At 41.5% G+C, this 16,665-nt stretch overlaps 2 long non-coding RNA genes across 2 annotated transcripts; both read right to left on the bottom strand.

Moving 5' to 3' along the window:
* Window positions 1-95: 95 nt before the first annotated feature.
* Window positions 96-3,283, bottom strand: LOC113037117 (uncharacterized). Its single transcript, XR_003274580.2, has 3 exons — window positions 3,106-3,283; window positions 653-740; window positions 96-452 (listed from the first exon to the last, which is right to left on the bottom strand). It is a non-coding gene; the product is annotated as an uncharacterized LOC113037117 (long non-coding RNA).
* Window positions 3,284-13,387: 10,104 nt separating this feature from the next.
* Window positions 13,388-16,220, bottom strand: LOC113006869 (uncharacterized). The gene is made up of 2 exons (XR_003269816.2): window positions 16,179-16,220; window positions 13,388-14,051 (listed from the first exon to the last, which is right to left on the bottom strand). It is a non-coding gene; the product is annotated as an uncharacterized LOC113006869 (long non-coding RNA).
* Between the last annotated feature and the right edge of the window lie 445 nt (window positions 16,221-16,665).

Here is a 16,665-nt window from a genome sequence, read left to right on the forward strand (position 1 = left end):
TGCCTGGTAACCACTTAGCAATGGGCTAAATGACTCATATTTAAATCTTTATGGTTTATGCACTTACACCTTATGAAAACATCTTATCATTTTAATTTCAGCTAATCTCATTTATTTTCACAAAAGTTGAATTACAGATTACTAATAACCACCTTACAATGGTGTTCCCATTTTAAACAAATTACAACTTCTACCACTGATTTTTTTTTCCCCCTTTACATTTCTAAATTTGATTGATTACATCAGTTTCCAACAGCACGAACAATTCATCTATTTTCTTCCCCTTCCGGGGCCAGGTTGCAGGGGCAGCCTAACGAGAGAAACCCAGAATACCCTCCCCTCTCCTCATCCACCTCCTCCAACATCCAGGAAACAATGAGGCGTTCCCAGACCAGCTGAATCTTTCCAGCATGTCCTTCTTCTATCCCAGGGACCCCTCGATGCCAGACACCCTTCAAAGGAAGCTCACTTTTGTCACTTGGATCCATGTTCTCATTCTTTTGGTCACTATACAAAGCTTTGACCATAGATGAACATGGGGATATGAATCAACTATTAAATCATCTTTAGAATAAAGCGCTTGTATTAATGTGTGTCAGTAGGTAAATGAGCCATGTTGTATAAAGTGCTGTATAACAACCAATCCACTTACCTCGTCCCCAGTGATGGGTGGATTGCCCCCCTCGTCCCCAGAATCTGGTTCCTCTACTGAAGACATCCACCTGATCTTCAGTTGGATCCTAGGTAATGATTAGTTGGGAGCTGAGTTAAACCTGTGACCTAGGGTGTCCTGGTGCCACATGCACTTACAGACACCCTTATGTTCAGATATTGTCCTCTTTATAGACAAACTATCATGTGATGAGAAGTCCAATAATAGAACAGCACTGTGGTTCAGATCAGGTAGGCGATTTGCCTCAGGCGTGCACCCAGGCATGGCTCCAGGGTGGGGCCCTGGTAAACTTATTCCAGACTGGGTAATTTTGCCCCTTGATTTTTTTTCCCCCCCCATACATAGGAATGAATTGCTCTTTGTGGTCCCTTACCCAATTTTTCCTGGGAAATCAGAGGCAAAAAGCCCCCCAACAACAAAGCCCCTGGGATCACTGAGACACACAAGCCCCTCAACCACACTAAGGTGTGGAGAACCAGCACAAACAGACCAAACAAAATCAAACATGCTGCAAATCAAACTGACAGCACTATACTTTAAAAAAATAAATAAATAAAATAAACCTTCCTCCTTAGAACAGGTCAAGATAAGACCTTAAATATATAGACTAATACTCGCTCGTGGTTGTAGAAAAAGCAGGTTTAAATGTTTAATGCAGCTATACTGACTCCATCCTAGAAAAGAAATCCATCACTGAATTTTAATTTCTACATGTTTGACAGTGATTATCAATTAAGGCAGACTGCGGCTGACAGTAAGGCACATTACTAACCTCCAACGATCACAGACATGGGGATACTGAGATGTTGACAGTTATCGTCTTTGAATGAGTGTTCCTTTGCTTTCGGTCTATTATAGTTCTCAAATATTCTACATTAATTTTACCTGCAGGGCTTTAATTTAAACTTGGCATTTAAAATTTTCACGTAGTGTTCTTTCACCGACTCCTGCCTTCCGCCTCAGCTTAAAAACAAAGATGGGTATGTTTTCCCACAGTTTCACATTTAGATGCAGCAGTTGTTTTATTTTCTCTGCTTCATTAAAATAGGCTCAACTTCAGCATTTGCATGGAAACTCATATCTGTGGACCAGTCCCTACAGAGACCTATGAACACACCACATCCTTTTTTCCCCTCCAATGGGTCAAAGTTAATATTAAGATTAATTAACCCACTTATTAGCAGATAAGATCAGAACACCAAACACTGATCTGAGGTCACTGCAGCTATATTAACACATCATCCATCAGAGCATGAGCTTTACCCGAAAGTCAATTATATCACTCCCATTTCCATCCCCTACGCCCACATGGATAGGAGGTTTGTGTTGCGAGGAAAGAAGATGTTAAGCAGTGAATTGAGACCAAATGAGTCTGCAGGATGGATAAAAGAAGATTTAAGCAAAACAAGAGGGAGGAGGAGAAAGTTTGGGGAAAGAGCAGCCAGCACAGAAGGTGAGGGCAGAGTGAGTGCTGCGGTGGAGAGAGGCAGGTGCAGCTATGGTGTGACAGCGCACACTTAGACTGACAAGAGAAATCATCCAGGCTGTCACTCTGAGCGAGTCAGCTAAGGGAAGGGGAATGGAGGAAATGGAAAGGGTGCGTGTGTTTGTGCGATGACTGTAAGAAGTGGAGTGTCCACAGACGTAGACAGAGATAGATGCATTCTGTTTTAATTTAATTAATTTCTTCGCCCTTTCCCCCCCTCCCCTAACATCTGTCATGTACGTCAAACCATTTTTCATGTGTGACTTATTTGGGTCATGATGCAGCAGTTTTGTTTTTTTTCCCCATGGAAATAATGTCAGATGTTTTCTGAACATCCAACTGGCCCTGATTAGTGCTTGTTTTAAGGATATTTTAAACAGGATGGCTGCAACTGAAATGCCTTAAGTTACAACATCTGATGGCTGCTTATGGCAGGATAATATGCTTTGTCACAAACCTCAAATCATCTTAGATTGTCTCTGACTGGTTCTTAATCATGGCAATAAGGTCATCGTACCACCACAGTCACCAGCTCTCAACAGAATACACACATGCTTTGGGATGTGTTACAGTGGGACAGTTACATCATGAATACGCAGCCGATTGTCACAACGGTCAGAGGCCGATAGCTAAACTGAAGTCAAATGCAGAGAACCACAGAGATGGCATGTACGTTTTAGTGTTTTATTAAGAAAACAGATTAATTCGTAGCAAAGTGTTACTAGTGATGCGGCTGTGGGTCAGTGAGGGTGAACTGGGAATTGACAGGTGGGACAGGAATGGAGCGGGTGCGACTGGGAAGAGAAAAGTACGTGGTTAGAAAGGTGGCGGGTGCAGGACACTTAGGGAAGGTGAGTATGACTGATATTGCTTACTGATAGCCAGAGTGAGTTTGGCTTTGAGGGAGCGGCAGCGAGAATCTGGGTGAGTATTGAAGAGGGCTGACCTGAGTTCCACTGCGTTCGAGGTGGTGAGCGACAGCTGGAGGGCAGGCAGGTGAGGTTTTCTGTATTTTCCGGAACGCGGAGATAACCCGAGAAAAGCTGAGGTTGAAGGCAAGTGGTGAAGAAGGCCCAGGGAAAATGATGTCATTGACAAACTGGCAGTGAAGCAGAGTCTGAGTGGAGATTAAATCCTCAACCCGATTACCCAGAATCAGCTTCAGGTGTGCAGGACTGCAGGAGCAATGATGGCTCCGCCCAGGGGTGGAGACCAAGGAAACTCAGGTGCCTGATGGAATTTTCCAGATCATGACACTGACAAACGTGCACTAACTGCTATGCTGGACTAAAATCTCAGAGGAATGTTTCCAGCACCTTGGTGAATTTAAGCCAATTCTGACGCATAAGGTCTACTGAAGGGGCCAGTGTATGTATATTAATAATGTTGAACATTTGATAAACTTATCATCTGTGTGCTCATGATTTATGAGCATACTAAGTGAGTTTATTTTTTGTTTTTGTTTCTTAGAGTAACTTTAAACACATATTAGGCACTGAAATTTAATACTGAAATCGACAGACTTCCATATATCACTTTATTAAAGTTGTATTAAGATGCATTAAAAGAAAAGAACACAATCTCATGTTGAACCAGCAGGAAGTCTGCTCCAGATGAATGGCACGAGACATTAAACAGGCTAACTGTGAACACGGAGAGGCATTCTAAAAAGACAGCTCTAATTCAATATTGAACTAATCCATCTGCCCCACGTCACAGATAGCTATCAGGACCACAAACAACCTCACAGACAAACACCGACGTTCATTACTCAGTCTCAAAATCCCTCTTGCTGTGCCTCTTTGGCTTGACGCTGACATATTAAATGTTTCTCGCCTTTTGATTGGCCCACTTTGTTTTGCCTCTCTTTATTGGTTGGTTCCTATTCTGCTGGTGCTTGTTTTTGGGGCTTATCCACAGCTGTAATTATTGATGCAATGATATGACTCCATAGCTTTCTATCAAAGAGCACTGATTGCCAGTTCAGAAGCCGAGGCCAATTTCCTGCTTTCTTGTCAGTGTTCATGCTCATGCCACATAATTAGGCGCTGTGGCTTAAAGGAAAATTATATCAAACGTTTCTCCTCCGCCATTTCAAATCCTCATATTGCACGGGCTGCGTGGATCAATAGCACAGAGGGGAGCACAAAAGTCATGGTTAAAGAAATGCAAATGAAACAGAGTTAGATGTAGCTGCAGTATCGACTCCAGAAGGTAAATCCATGTGTTGACTTTGTGATGGAGTTATACGCTGCACAACAAGGCTGGATGATTTCCTATAGAAGCAAACAATTCAACCTGTAGAGAAAAATATTTCCGGCTAAACAGAAATAACAAAGGGTTTTGATATCGATTTCATTCTCTCTGACGTTTTTTTTCTCCACTCTTTCATCAGCCACCTCTAGTTTATGCTCCATCCACTTAGCATCTCTCCCTTCCTCTTCTTTTTTCCACGTCCTTTTCTGTCCCTTTGGTTTCATCCCACCTTCCCTCCTGCTGTCACACCCTCCCAGTTCCCCCTTGTTTTCCATTCTTCTTTTTATAACCCTCCCCTCTCTGCCTTTGTAATCAGAGCTGTGACTGAGCAGTGTTTACAGGGTCTTCCCAGGGGCCTGCCAGTGTGGCACATTTGCTTTACAACTACTCACCTCACCTCACCCTCCAGTCCCTCTCTTTACTCTGGTCAGATTACAGAGGAAGAGACAGAAAACATTCTCCCTACAAACTCTTCACTCCCACTTTATGCATCCCCGCTCCTCCACCGTCAAACTCTCCCACCCCCTGCTGCGCTGGCAGACCGGCAGGAGGCCGTCTTATCTTTCTGCTCAAATGGAGCCTCGTCTCTCTAGGCATCGTCGTTGCACAGCAGAGCTTGGTTAGACCATCAGACTGGAACATGATCATTTAACACTGACTAGGTGCACCGGCCTGCTGCGTACAGCGAGGCGAGCTGACAAAGATGCGGCTGCAATCATTTGCGTGCACTTGCGTACAAGTTACTCAGACACCAACTGAAAGAATTTATAGGACCACTGATAAGTGTGTGCACCTATTTTGACAATCAAATGGGTTTTAATGAAACAAGCACAGGTGTTTCGCTGAACGACTTAAACATCTCTGGAGTGCAAAGCTTCTTTCGGTTCTCCTCGGAGCTCCACAAACAGAAAGAACTAGCGTTACAGCAGAGTGGGAGTGGTATCCTTTTTCTTTTTTTTGACATGTCTATTTGTGTGAGCATCAGATGAGCTGATTGGCACTGGAACTGACTGATTGCTCTTGAGGGAAGGTGGTAATTTCTCTGTCATATTGTGACTGATTATAGCTCTGAAATATGTCACTGTTCCAACTCCATCAGAAGTTTTTGACAGGAGGCTTTGATGTGTGTCCACACAGACCGGTAGACAGACAGCTATCAAGAACCCACTCCACAGGAAGTAACACAGCTGCTTTTGACTCTGCTCCGTGCAGACACCTGTGTGTTGTGTGTCACAACATACCGTGCAAATGCACGACGAATAAAGTGATTCTTAAAAACGACACTACTTCCCCTGTTATCGCAGCTTGCCTGCTTAAAACGTATACAACATGTGCTGGGGTGATAATTGAGTGACGGACAGACTGTTGGAGAGAACATCTTACTTGCAAATTTCATACTGAAATAGAAAAGGAGACTATGTAGCGCAAAAACCTGCAAACCTCAGACAAAAACAACAGATTATGTAGATGATTTGCGCTTAAAAACCTCATATAAGAGCACATTAACAAGTTTTTCTGTCCTACACGGAAGAAAATTAAATGTCTAAGGAGATCAAGCTACCTCTACAGCTTTTGCCTGGAGGCTGCCAGAACGGCGTAACAGCCGACATTTTATGGAGGAGCACTTTATAAGCCAATGTTCCACTGGGGATGTGTAACATGAAAACTGACTCACATCCTTTGCTTGTGGGCACAATATTTAGCAAGTCTTTTTTTTTGTCTTTTTTGTTTCCTCACTAATAAATTCGGTTTATAGGAGTTGAAGCCCACATTGCAAGTCTATTAAATATAGATTTAGATTCACTAGACTAGTCATACCAGTAAAATATCTATTCTTTTAAGAATACATAGCATTTCAGCAGCACTGTGTTATAGATGAATTATTTGGATCTTACAGCGTAACAGTTGGATACTTTGGCTCTTTTAAGTTATTATACTTTAGACTCAAATAGGTCATTTTTCTCATGGGTCTCCACTGGATAAGGTTGTTTTAATGACCATGGTTATTCGCTCTATTTCAGGGGCCAGGCTGGAAGAAATTCAATCCCATCATCACACTGAATTTGAATAAGGAGCTAAGGGTCACAGTGTAGCGTAGCTATTATCATACGCCTCATTATCACACACTTGGTTCATTCAGATCAGGTTTTCTTGGTCTTGTCCCTTAGCAGACAGAGAGGAAAAAAGTACCCAAAAAGATCATGTTACAATAGTTCAAAGGGTGGAGGAAGTGGAAGTGACTGGAAAAATCAGTTTTCCTTGTAGGGAATTTCACAAAGGTTTTGTGTCAGATGTTTCACTTGTTTGGTATGAGCTTTATCACTTGAGGTATGCAATGAACTTCACACAACAGAAATCGTGTCTGAGTAGAAAGTTGTTAGGTAGGATAGGAGCAGGAGGAGTCACTCAGGTCAGATCCATCGCAGAGTACAGTATGAGATTCCTCTCGGTCTGCATGTCTAGCACAAATCCTTGTGGGGTATTGCATCAAGACACTCTTTTATGTCTGGAGACAGCGATCGATGGATCTCTTTACCCGGACGGAAGCACTCCTTATTCAGCGGTTGATTTCACGGCTGGATATCCGACACGCCACTTAATGGATGTGTGAGTGTGTATGTCGTGTGGTTCAGTGTACAGTTGTAGCATTGTAATTCAAAGTGATAAATTAACACCATGGGTAACACCGAGGCTACAGCATACTTCTGTAGCCTCTCTGTATGAAATAAAACAGTATTGGGCTGAAAACTCAGTCTGGCTTTAGAGTGGGTCACAGTATAGCAGCAGCTTTACCTTTTGAAGACTATGACCTGTTGTTAGGCATACTCATTGATACTGGTTTGAGTGAGGGGGTAATATGGTGCTTCAGGAGCTACCTTGCAGATTTAACCTTGTGTGTATCCGTGAAAGGATTTCCAGTTAAAATTCTTGGATCTCTTCAAAGGAGTCCCTCCTGGTTCCATTTTAGGCCCTCTCTTTAAAAAAAAACAAAAAAACCAAAAAACTATTTCTGTAAATAAAATTTGGGATAATATGTTTTTGAGCTAAAGTTCACCTTTATGAAGATGACACAATACTTTACTCTGAGTCAGGAAACTAAGGAGCTCCAGACTGCCTTTCAGGCATCACAGCATCTTTTCAATTAGGTTCTAAATGCCAACATGTTTTCCACAAATAACTTAGTTAATGCTGCCATTCGTAATCTAGGAGGAGGTTTTATTGAAAGACTAATGAAAAACTGTCTTAATTTACCAGTTAAGAAAATCCACGTACTGGCTACATTCTTAAATGTTACTATTCGTGGTGACTTTACTTACATGCAAACTACCTCTTCTACGCTACATTGTCTGGACTGCGTATCACAACTCTTTAAGCTTCTCATCAAATTAGTTGTCTAACACAGCGGCCCCCAACCTTTTTATTTATGTCTGACAATGTTTTCACAGACCGGCGTTTAAGGTGTCGCAGATAAATGCAACAAAATAAAACCCTGAAAACCATAAATTTCACACCCGAGCGTCAACTCTCGCGGCCCGGTCCATGAGTCGCTTTAAGAACAAAAACATCACACTTTTTTCTGGCCTTCTTTAGGTCGAAGGACACAATAATAATAATGGATTGCATTTATATAGCGCTTTTCAGGACCCCTCAAAGCGCTTCATAATACCACTATTCATTCACTCTCACACACTGGCGGAGGCAGCTACAGTTGTAGCCACAGCTGCCCTGGGGCAGACTGACAGAAGCGAGGCTGCCATATCGTGCCATCGGCCCCTCTGGCCATCACCAGTAGGCAGCAGGTGAAGTGTCTTGCCCAAGGACACAACGACCGAGCCTGTCCGAGCCAGGGCTCGAACCGGCAACCTTCCGATTACAAGATGAACATCCAACTCTTGAGCCACGATCGCAACAACACGATCGCAACAGCACTTTCCCCAGTACAGTGCTATATTGGGTAAACTCCTTATCTGTGCAATCCTTTACAACTTACAGATAGCTGCTATGATTTGCACTTGTCTAGATGGCTGCTCCTTAGGGTGTCTTTTTGGGAACTTGGTAGAACAGCTTTGTCTTATTTTGCACTTCTGTTTGGAATAAACTTTACACTGAAGCCGAATGCTTTTGCCTCCCTGGGCAAGTTTACTTTTTATAAAAACTTTGGTGCAATTAATATTCATAAGTCTGACTTTATGTTTTTGTAATATTGTATTTGTTGACTCTGACTTGGTTTTGTTTTGTTTTTTTAATAATGTATATTCATTTTTATTATATCCACATTGATTTCATAATTTCTGCAATGGCATGCCTTCTGGGTAAAATAAAATAAAATAAAATAAAACAGGAAGTAAAGGTAAAAGTACCACACAGAGGGTTGACACTTTGCTTTGAGCTTCAGCTGCCTGTCTGTTTTTCATTGCACAGATCACTAGTGATATGAACACAAAAATATTTAATTATGAAATATGCAGTGATATTACAGTACAGTTGAGGGAATTGGAATTGATGTCAGGGGAATATGTTTAGCTTTTCCCTCTACAACAATCTTCATGGGGGTTAAAAAAGAAAAATAAGGATTTAAGATTCTTTTGAAGGAAAGGAAAAGTGAGTGCATGATTTGTGTGAAATGATGCCTGCAGGGGTAAATAATAAAAATCAGTTTCACCTTCCACTTTCCTCGCCACTTTATGAGACCAGCTAGAATACATATCCAGTTAGCAGTGAAGTGGAAATATTAAGGTAATTTGCCTGAATTTCCATCCAAGATATAACAGTGCAGACTGTAGCCCGGGTTAAATACCTGTACGTGAAAATCATCCAGCATGGCTCAGCGGGGGGAAAATGCAAATCATGATAAAGAGTGCATTAATCATATTCACTAATCAGACATAGCATTATGACCAGGAAAGCAACAGGACCAGTGCATCCCACAGATGTGCGATTGGATTGAGATCTCGGGAATTCAGAGGCCAAGTCAACACCTCAAACTGAATCTTGTGCTCCTCTTCTATTCTAAAACTAAAAAAATATATATCCTTAAAAAAATTCTATTCTATTCTCAAACCATTGCTGAACTATATTTGCTTTGTGGCAGGGCACATGTTCCTGCTGCTGAAAGAGCCATCAGGAAATACTGCTTCCGTAAAAGGGTGTACATTGTGTGCAACAAAGCTTAGGTAGGTGGTGCTCGTCAAAGTAACATCCACGTGGACACCAGGACCCAGAGCTTTCCAACAGAACTTTCCCAAAAGCATGACACTGCTTCCCCCAGCTTGTTTTCTTCCCATAGTGCATCCTGGTGCCAAGTGTTCCCCAGGTAGACGGTGTACATGCACCACACCATCCACATGTACAAAAAACAAAAACAAAAAATAATTCATTAGATGAGAAGGCTTTCTTTTGTTGCTCTGTGGTCCAGTTCTGATGCTCACATCCCCACTGTTGGTGCTTTTGGTGGTGGACAGCGATCAGCATGCACACTCTGACTGGTCTGTGGCTGTATAGCCGAAAACACAACAACTGCAATGCACTGTGTATTCTGATCAGAACCAGCGTCAACTGGCTACAGTAGTTCATCTGTTGTATCAGATCACACAGACCAGCCTTCACTTCCCACGTGCATCGGTGAGCCTCAGCCTTGTCACCCCTGTCACTGGTTCACCACTGTTCCTTCCTTGAACCACTTTTGATAGATGCTGATCACCGCAGACCGGTAACAGCCCACAAGAGCTGCAGTTTAGGAGATGCTCTGACCCATTTGTCTAGCCATCATAATCTGACCCTTGTCAAACTCATTTAAATCCTTGTACATTTTTCCTGCTTCTAACACATCAACTTTTAGAACAAAAAGCTCACTCGCTTCCGAATATAATAATCCCGCCCACTAACAGGTGCCGCGATGAAGAGATAATCAGTGTTATTCATTGCACCTGTCATTGCTCACAATGTTATGCCTGATCAGTGTATATAGTAGTTAACCATACTATGGGTTTGTGTACACTCAACATAGCTAATCCCGGATCTGCTAAAGGCACCATCTCTTGAGGTCATAGTTTAAGGTCTCATTTCCAAAAATTTCATGCAGAGCAGATTGATTGAATATTAGATGACAATTCAATACAACTGTGCTATTGTAAAAAACCTCATTTATGCACTTCACCATCAAACCTACTGGTACTGGTGGCTTTTACTTATTCACAAGGTTTATTAAATTCCTACAAGTTAGCTTATAGTCCACACATTTATTTATTTTTTAATTCGAGATGCACTGCATTTTATTGTGAAGACTGTGTTTCTTTTTGCAACAAAAGTGTTGAGTCACCAAATCAGCTGGATTGCAGAGGTTAAGAGAGAAAAATATGCTGTATAGGGAAAAAAAAACATGCCTGTGTGGTGTGCTGAAAGCCAGCCTTGCATGTATAGAGCTGGGTCAAGCACACATGGACATGCATTCAAGCACAAGTGCATGCATGCATGATTGTATAAACACATACGCACAGGGCAATGTCTCGTGCAAATCACGGCCTTAACGGCCCATGCAGCGAGGCTCAGGCTCAACTCTATGAATAGTAAAGCAGATCCAGCTGGGACTGCAAATCAGCAACATAAATAACAGATTAATATCTTTTCTTTTACAGATTAAACATTATCTTTCAGGCAGCATTCATTAACAGCGAGTCCTGCATCTGCATTAGTGTAGTGATGGGTGGTGCTGAAAGCTCATAAAGGTACAATTGCTACACTAATAAACATTTCTGGATTAGCTCTCTTCCATATGCCTGGCAGTTATATTTCTGATCATTGGAGCTGCGTGAAGCAAATTGAATCGAAGAGCAAGACGTTTGCTGTTGACTAAAACGAAGATAAATGAGATGTTGTTTATGCTGCACTACTGAGTTGGACTGCTTTGTCGACAGATAACCAAGAAAGCTTTGAGAAGGCAATTTGAGCAGCTTTAATGTCCTGGATTTAAACCTGGAAAAAGAAAACAATCCTTGGCGAGCTTAGTTGTGTGCTTCTCTGGTACAAATGTTAGAAAATAAATAGTTTCTCCCTTTGAAGCAAAATTTGCTTCTATGAGGCAGTGTGTAAGTGAAGCCAATGGTGGCTGATGGCACACAGATCAGTATTACACACTAGAGCAGACCTCCGAAGCTGAGGGAGCGATTCAGCCCCAGTGCTGTCTGTCAGCCCTGTGATATACACTTGGAGAGAGAGAGGTGGCGGGGATGGGAGGGGAGGTAGGATTTGATGGGTACATGCTGCTCAAACAACGAATGGCCGCTGGGCCTGTGTGTGAGAGAGAGAGACTGTTCACAGAAAGCAAGAGCAAGAAAAAAAGCATGTAGCCTTTGAGGGATTGACTTTTATTTGTGGCACGATGTCATATTTCGCAGCGTCACACCGGCAGTTCTTTGTGTGCGCCTGAGGTTTTCTCGCCCACATTTCTTTTCGATGCAAATGAACCTTACCGCGTTTCTGTCTAATAAAGAGAGAATCAAGACATGGTAGAGGCACTGTTTGTTTGTCATCACACACTGACATTTTTGCTCATCTCTGAGCCTGCAGCAAGGTAGCAATTTAAATGTTACCAGGGAACAGGTAGCGCTGGCAGGACAGCAAAGTAGACATGTCATCTCTTAGACTGAAAAACCCATTCCTCTCCTTCCACCTTTCGCTTGTCTGTCAACGAGGAGTTTATGCCTCCATTTGCTCATTTGAAAAGCCGTCCGGATAAATTGCTTCCGTTATCATAACAATCTGCAGTCTTCGCTAGCAGTGTTGGGAAGGTTACTTTTAAAATGTATTCCACTACAGATTACAGATTACATGCCACAAAATGTATTTTGTAACATATTCCGTTACATTACTCAATGAGAGTAACGTATTCTGAATACTTTGGATTACTTAATATATTATCATGCTTTTTAACAACTAATGAATGTCCTATTGCTGTGTGATTTATTACTATTACTGAAGGCTACTCACCATACCATTAGCAACTAGATGTTTAAATCTTAATATAAATGAGTAACAGTAGGTGGACATTAGGTAAGGCTGCACTTTTTGCAGCGATCTCATATAGAAAACTATTCCGCGCGTATAGAAAACAGGTCTGTGGCTCTGAACCGTAGTAAAGGACCTCTGGCTAATACGTCGGGTTCGTGTCGGGCTCGTAGCCAAAAACTAGCTTTACTTTGTTGTCTGGGTCAACTTTGGTAGCGAGAGACAGAGAGAGGCGTTGAAAGGCTGCTGCAACGGAACTTATTGTTTTGGAGGAAAACAGGAACACAGCGTACAGTCGAGTCTTAACAGCTTACTTACAACTGGGCTCGTCAGGCTCTCTGTTTGGCTGCAGTGGTTATTATTATATTTACATGCTTGCAGCTCCCGTTTCTGCTCGGTGACAGCTCGTACTTTTCCACTCACCTTTTTCTCCCTCCCTCGCTCACAGACACATAACGGGTATGACAGTCCATTCACCCTGCAGCACGGACTACACTGCCCATCAGGCTACATGCTTTAGGGCGATGCCTGTAACACTCTGCTATTGCCTTCATATTAAATCATTTTTTTAAAATATTTCTTCACGTCATTATGAGACGCGAGATTGAGACATGGGCATTTGAGCCTCTTGTTTTGTTTGGGTTTCCACCGGCGTGGAATTACCAAAAATAGAGAGGGCAGAGCCAAACATGTGAAACAGGAAAAGACCGCCGTGGAATCCCTTTATTTCAACAAAGTAACTGTATTCTAAATACCACCCATTATAAACAGTAACTGTAACGGAATAAAGTTACTCATATTTTGTCTTTTAAATACATAACGGCGGTACATGTATTCCATTACTCCCCAACACTGTTCGCTAGAACGCTTTTGTGGGGGGCAGGGGGCACTGTTGGCAAACTGCATTCCTAAATTGTGCAGGAGGATAGCACAGGCATTGATTCCTGATAATAAGTGGTAAATAAAAATTACTTTAGGTTCACTTACCAGAAGTCCTGGGCACAGTTTATTAGCACGATTAAGTGCACATCAAGCAATCATTTATCAGAGAGTTTCATTGAAAGGACTCCAAAGTCTTTTTTGTATACATTCATATATCACTCCAAAGCAGCTAAAACATCTTAAAACAATAAATATGGTTGCGTTACAGTATTGTGGAATATTCTTGAACTGTCACTCTTTTCTTATATTTTGCTGGGAAAATAAATAGCAGGTGGAGTGATTTATTGAAATATTTTTGTACAGTTCTTGCCAAGTCAATTTTGGGTATGGCTGAGTAGTAACAGTGCAAACATTTCTTTGGATGTTGACTGTACTTTGTCCCATTCTGTGTTGAGATGATATCACACTTTGTTTAACAATGTGGAGGTTCAAGTTCTGGGGAGATCAATCCATGACTGATGGTGCTCTGTCGTGTGTTTTTCTATCTTCTAGGAAGAAACAGAGATTCTGCAGATTCTTAGGAGAAAGCAGCAGCAGGGAGAATTTCATGGTTTGATCCAGAAGTTGAAGCTGTTTCATGACCACTTTCTTACATATCTCAGGATGTCAGCGTGGCAGTTTGAGTTTTTGCTGGCAGAGTTGGGAGCACATTTCAGGATCCGGACAAATCATTTCAGAGAGCTGACTGACCTGGAACAAACCAATGAGATCTGATTGGACAGGTGAGTCTCAAAAATATTTTTAATGCACAAAATATTTACACAGACTTTACCCTTCCTATGTGTAAAGGTCTTAAGATACTACAGGATACTATTGTTTGAATATGACAGGGTAGTAAATATAGCAGAGGGTTATAAAGGCAACTGGAGCCTAGTCTGTAAGTGATCAGCTGTCAGCTTCAAAGACATGAATGATAAGCGAGTCCCTCCCTGTGTGCACACCTGAACTCCCAGTTGTCATGTTGTTACATCACAACTCAGGAATCTAACAAATAGATTAAGTTTGCAAAGTGTGTAAAGGACTTCACCGATATCCTACATTTGTAGTGTTTATAAACTTTGCATTTTTAAGAACTCTCCACTGTAAGGGAACTTTTTGGTTTTATACATTTTAAACTGAGGTAGCTGCAAGAAAAAGTTTGTGAGGCCTTAGCAGGGTCATGAAGGCCACGGGCCAAAATGTGTTGGTCAAGCAATAAACCTGCTCCTTATACAAGTTTCGGACTCACTTATTCCTAATGCAGCCGTTCACACCAACCATGGAATTAAGTGCAGTTATGCCAGAAGCATTCATTCTGTTTTTAAGAACCGACTGAAAGTGCCGGCAGTTCTGTACTTATTTTTCAGTAATTTGTTTTCTAAATTTAACCTTTTTGTCGTCTGATAAACCATTAAAAACTAAAACCAAATTTGTCTTCTCCACAAAAAGTGCGACATCAGGCACCATCCTGAAACATGTAGAAATGAGTCGCACATCGTGCAACGTTACCTAAGATCTGATTATTAAAAACTGATGAAAAGTACTACTTGTTTATTTTTTTTACCTAAAACATGGGGGGGGGGGGGGGGGGGGGGAGGATTTCAAGAAAAGAACTATAATGAAATATTTACATTTTGTTCATCAGTGAGTAAAAACTAAATGATAACACTCCAGCTCCTAATTAGTACAAGTTTCCTCAGCTTCCCCGAAGTATATTTAGCCACATGTGTGTTGTTGCACTGCTGTTAGAGGTATTTTGTATTCAGTATCTTTATGTAGATGTCAGTAATGCTGTTTTATGTTACCACAAGAAACTGAAGTCAACTTTCGTTATACAAATTATAATTACAATCTGGCAAAAAGCAGCAACAAAACAGGAAAAACAAACCACGAGCCTGCAGCGTGCACATAGGATTTCTGTAACTTGATGGTAATCTATCACTGCCAGTGTAACACAGCTAATGTTAATCTAAAGTTAACTTTCATGATAGGAAAGAATGACGGTGCTAAATCTAAGGCTTCCACAAGATGTTTACCAAAGGAATATCACTGCATTAATATTCGCCACGTCAGCCAAGATGGGATGAGCTTTGACCCTGCTGTCATTGCTTGACAGGTAGGGTACACCCTTTACAGCTCACCAGTCTTTTGCAGAGTAACACAAGGAGATGGACAAGCATTTACACCTATCACCAATTAGAAACCACCAGTTTATTTATTAACACGCATGTGTGTGGAAGGATGACTACCTGAAGAGGACCTACAGAGGCACAGGGAGAACAAACTCCACACGGAAAGTTACATTATAGTTTCAACCCGTTCTCACTCCCAAAGCCACCAAAACTAGAAAAATTATCACACACACACACACACACACACACACACGACCAAGAGGTCCATTTAGCAGATTCTGTGTCAGCAACCATTGTGTTTTTGGAACCATTACGCATCTTCACACGTTAGTTGGTGAACTGTAGCTTTGGCACTTTGACCTCAGGTGAGGTAGTGCTTAATAAGGTCAGAGAGAGAAAGATTTCATTGAAATACCACAAATCATGCTAAAAACATGAACACCAGACCTTTGCCAAAACCATATTGATAATCTATTCCTTGTTATTTTGCAGTTGACCATAATGCTTTAATTTAGACATTGCTGGTGTAACTTTGCTTAACATACTATACCAGGTTTGTTTGTGGTAGCAGTGGTTACATCCATTACACCCACGCACATGTTTTTAAAGCAATTACTACTAACCATCAAGTCACTTCAATTTTCTTCTGTTCACAGGCAAATGTCTAGAAAATTATGTTTCTTTATGCTGCTTTGGTTATACTTACCATACTTGTCTATTTCGTCAGGTCCTGTATCTAAAACAGGTGTGTGGGAGGAGCTGCTCCAGTACTTCCTGTTTATATAGGGTCATGAGGTCATCGATCGCATCACTGGGTGCAACCAAATGAAGGGTTTTTCATTTTGTATAGTATTGTTTATTTTCTTTAATGTAGCCTTTTGAGTTGTATTGTATGCAGTGTTTTACTTTTCAGACCATTTAGCTGAGTAAATGAGTCAATTTGATGCATAATCGTATTCCTGTTCTTTGTTTAGAATCGCATTGTTTGGTCTGACCTATTTTTTCAATGGTAGAGACTAATGAGGTTCAGGTGTGTGTATTGCCTACCTGGTTGGTTGTTTTATGGCAGAATGCAGATACCAGAAATAAAGAATACTTAAAAGAAACTTGACTAGTTTGCTGATGCTGTCTACTTATCACCTGCCTTGCTGTTTATGTTATGCTACCTCACAGGCATGCACAACAGAGGTGGA

This window comes from Astatotilapia calliptera, chromosome 15 (assembly GCF_964374335.1).
Source record: "Astatotilapia calliptera chromosome 15, fAstCal68.1, whole genome shotgun sequence".
Taxonomy (NCBI): Eukaryota; Metazoa; Chordata; class Actinopteri; order Cichliformes; family Cichlidae; genus Astatotilapia; species Astatotilapia calliptera.